The sequence below is a fragment of the Octopus bimaculoides genome, chromosome 24 (genome assembly GCF_001194135.2).
Source record: "Octopus bimaculoides isolate UCB-OBI-ISO-001 chromosome 24, ASM119413v2, whole genome shotgun sequence".
Lineage (NCBI taxonomy): Eukaryota > Metazoa > Mollusca > Cephalopoda > Octopoda > Octopodidae > Octopus > Octopus bimaculoides.
This window is the reverse complement of record NC_069004.1, coordinates 18,776,754-18,781,281: the sequence shown is the minus strand read 5'-3', so window position 1 is coordinate 18,781,281 and position 4,528 is coordinate 18,776,754. Positions and strand designations below refer to the sequence as shown.

At 38.4% G+C, this 4,528-nt stretch overlaps 1 protein-coding gene across 1 annotated transcript in view; it reads left to right on the top strand.

Moving 5' to 3' along the window:
• LOC106882662 (forkhead box protein O) overlaps nucleotides 1-4,528 on the top strand; it is a 202,849-nt gene that overhangs the window by 94,775 nt on the left and 103,546 nt on the right. The window lies entirely within an intron of this gene.

Sequence of the window (4,528 nt, the reverse complement as noted above, 5' to 3'; positions counted from 1 at the left end):
TATATACATATATTTTATACTGTGAAACTTAATTTAATTTTAATTTTTAATAAATTGAATTGAATTGAGTTTTTACCTGTAAATTTGGATTTTTATCCCTAATATTATTGTTATATATATATATACTCTCTGAGTGGTTGGCGTTAGGAAGGGCATCCAGCTGTAGAAACTCTGCCAAATTAGATTGGAGCCTGGTGTTGCCATCCGGTTTCACCAGTCCTCAGTCAAATCGTCCAACCCATGCTAGCATGGAAGGCGGACGTTAAACGATGATGATGATGATGATGATATATATGATAGCTTCTCTTAGTTTCCAAGGCTTTTGCAGAAGACATTTGTGCAAAGCACCATGCAGTTGAACTGAACCGAGAACCATGTGTTTGAGAAGTGAATTTCTTAGACACACAGCCATGTATCCGCTACATACAGATATATATATATGTACATATATTTATTTTTAAATACATGTTCTTAGAAACTTACACACACACACACGCACGCAAATAGACAATTTTTGGTTTTAAATGAAGGAAAGTGTCTGTGTAAAGTATTTCTATGTGACTTCTTTATCCAATTCCATTTCTGTGACCCACATTTTTTCAACAAGTCTTTGAGACTATTCCAGAAAATAGAATTTTCAATTTGTTTTATTATATTTATTTGATAATTAACTTTCATTCATTTTTTTTTTTAATGTTTAAAAATTTTTTTTCATTTAATTTCGTGTTTTGTTTTTTATTTCTGTTCTTCTAGAAATCCATAAAAAGATGAGGTGTTTGTGTAGGCTGGAGTGAAAGAAGACTTGTAGTTGTTGGATAGTTAAAGATAGGGGCAGAAAATAGAGTTAATAATAAAACAAAAGAAAATTATTGTTTGTATTTTTGTAATTTCCAAAATATAAATAAAATTCTTGCAGTTTCCTCGTCTTTAGAAAATTCTTTTTATTCCTTCATTCAAGATCATTGAGTAAAACAAGAGGAAACCAACTAGAGACCCTCTCTGTACAGTAATACCTCACTTTACAAAAACTTGGTTTACAAGATCCTGGGTTTAAGATCCAAATTTTGAACAAAGTGCAAAAGTTTCTACTATCATCGAAAAATTTATAGTGAGCGAAAAAGTACTTCTTCTAAGCAAACAACTCTAGACTTGAAGTAGTTGTATGCTGTCAACTTAATGTGACAGTCCCCTGAAGGGAATAATACTAATGTTGTTTAGAACTTGACACATTTCCTGTGTCCTTATGTTTACAAGGGGGAGACCAGCACCTCCACCCAGCTAAGCCTGCATCCAGAGACATGTTTCTGAGTCATTGCTCATCATCAGTCTGGAGTAGCATGACCTGCTAGTCGAAGATGGTTTCAAAATTTGGTGCAAGGTTAGCAATTTTGTGGGTGGATTTAAGTTAATTACATTGCCCCCCCCCTCGTGCTCAACTGGTACTTATTTTAGCGACCTCAAAAGGATGAAAGGTAAAGTTGACCTTGGCAGAATTTAAACTCAGAACATAAAGTAGGAACAAATGATGCTAACCATTTTATCTGGTGCAATGATGATTCTGCTGGCTTGCTGCTTTCAGTCTCAAATTTTGGCACAAGGCCAGCAATTTTGGGGTGGTGGGTAAGGCAATTACATCAACCCCAGTGCTCAAATGGTACTTATTTTATCGACCCCAAAAAGATGAAAGGCTAAATTGACCCCTGCAGCGTCTGTTAGTTCCCAGCCTTAATAATAATGGTATTAATAATAATAATGATAATTTCAAATTTTGACAGAAGGCCACCAGTTTCAGGGGAGGGGTTAAGCTGATTACATTGTGCCCCAGTGTTCAACTGGTACTTATTTTATTGACCCTGAAAGAATGAAACGCAGAATGGACCTTAGTGGAATTTGAACTTGGAACGTAAAGACGGACGAAACGCTGCTAAGCATTTAACCCAGCATGCTAACGATTCTGCCGGTAATTCTTTCTAATTTTGGCATGTGGCCAGCAGTTTTGAGGGGAGGGGTAGTCAATTACATGCCCCCCCCCCTCATCTTCACTGGTACTTTATTTTTTCGACTCTAAAAGGATGAAAGTCCAAGTTAACCTCAGTAGGATTTCAACAACAACAACAACAGCAATGATAGTAGTAGTAGTAGTAGTAGTAGTAAAACGAAAGCTAATATCTGTTGAGTTTTATACTTGAAATCATTTGGTCTGTTTCCTCCTACGTATTTCAGCTGCTATCGTCTATTCACTGTCTACTTAAGTGCAGTCTAGTCTTGTAATATACAGCATGTCTTGTGGTGTGTCTGAAAGTGCTTATAAGTTTGTGTGTCTGTGGTGTGTATATGTCCTGTGATGACAGTGATAGTGGTGAAGGTGTGTGTGTTTGATGATGGTGTTGGTGGTGCTAGTGGCAGTACGGTAGTGTGCGTGATAGTCATAGTGTGTCACTCTGATGCTGGCAATTGCAGTGTGTTTGGTGGTGGTGGTAGTATGTGTGCCTGATAATGATGGTGGTGAGTCAAAGGCTTTCCAGCCATGACCACTCTGTCTTTTTCTTTCACGTAGTGTTCGCAATATGTGTCCTTCCTCTTTGAAGATAGTAAAAGTGCACTGCATTGATTGCATGTTGTTGTCATTGTCCGTGTTGGTGGAGGTGGTGGTGGTAGCTATATTAATAGTATTGGCAGTGGCTACATTTGTTGTTGTTGTTGGTTTAGCCCCAGGTCAGGTCAGCTAACCCAGCAGACCACTGATAAAGTTTATTCTAGCTCAGCTTTGGATCAACCTAAATATTGGTTTCAAATTTTGGCACAAAGCCAGCAAGTTTAGAGGAGGAGATGAGTCGATTACTTCAACCCCAGAGTTCAACTGGTACCTATTTAATCGACCCCAAGGGCAAAGTCAGCCTCAGCAGAATTTGAACTCAGAACATTAAGATGAACGAAATACCAATCAGCATTTTGCCCTGTCTGCTTAACAATTCCATCAGCTCAATGCTTTGGATAAACCCAAAGGTTTGATTGATGGAAACTGTCTGATCCAAGGTTACCATTGTTGTTGAATGCTAGGCTAAATCTGATATCTAATTTAACACCACCACCACTACCACCACCACCACCGCTACCACCACTACTACTTGTTCCTTCAATGTATATAATGCAGTGTTTCTCAGAGTGGAAAATACCAGATCTCTTCTCCCCACTGTCCAAACATAAGTGAAATTATTGACTTGCCACACCCCTCTCCTATATATAATGTGTAGACAAAACTATGTTTACAACTAAATAGGTGAAGGTATGGCTGGGTGGTTAAGAAGCTTGCTTTGCAACTGCATGGTTTTGGTGTTCAATCCTTGTATGAAACATGTAGAGTCATTTTTATATTATACTAGCTTAAAAGCCGTACTCTGTGTGGACTTCTAAGTTAGCTCATAACAATAAAATAAATGCGTTCTTTTAAAGCCTAGCCAGGCTCATGAGCCCAGTTTCCCAGTTTCTATGGCATATGTGTTCCCCAGCTGGACGGGACACCAGTCCATTGCAGTGTTACTCATTTTTGCTAGCTGAGTGAACTGGAGCAACGTGAAATGAAGTGTTTTGCTCAAGAACACAACGCGTCGCCCGGTCCAGGAATCGAAACCACAATCTTACGATCATGGTGCTGACACCCTAACCACTAAGTCACGCGCCCCCAAGTTAGCTCATACAGAAGGCTAATTGGGCCTGTGGCCAAAAATTAAACAGAGCTAAATAACATGACTATAATATGCCTATAATGGCCGTATGCCCTGGTGGTGTTTAATCAGAGGTTAAGGACGGATGAGAATTAACTCTGTATTGCAATCATTCTATTGTTCCTGTCCCAAATTGAATTTCAACTGTTGGCTAGTTTGTCCCAAAGTTCTTATCTCGACGTAGAATTAACAAAGTGGATGTCATTTATTTCCCCCTTGACTTCTGACGTCATCTGACAAACACCAACAAATGCTAGAAATAGCAGCCCGAATGCTTTTAAATCAGATTCCAATGCTGGATGTTCCAGAACCAAATGAAGGGCAGATTTTTCAATCCCAGGGTCACCCAGCTTTTAAAAAGGTATAATATGTTTATGTAGAGGAAATACAGGGGTCCAAGATGGACGGACAGAATTTTGCATTTTATTATTATAGATGTAACAACAATAATGGTTCATCGTTTGTGAAGCGTTTACCCTCATTTGGAACTGCATTTGATTCCAAAAGAAGGGTTTCCGTATATTATTTTGGGTCCATTTCTGTGTTCTTTATGCCATCATAACCACCTCTTTGTTGTATTCAAGGCCTTTGTTGTTATTGTAGAAATATTGTATTGCCCAAAATATATTGGAAACGTGCAACATAGAAGTCAATTGCTGCTTTCAAATGTCGTATTCATGTTACTGTGTCTGTGTGTGTTTGTATCTATGTATCTGCAATGTGTGCAATTATGTAATTGTCTGGTGGGCATTTGTTGTCTATGTTTAGGAGTAACTTGACTGTCATGCTTCACCAAACCTGAC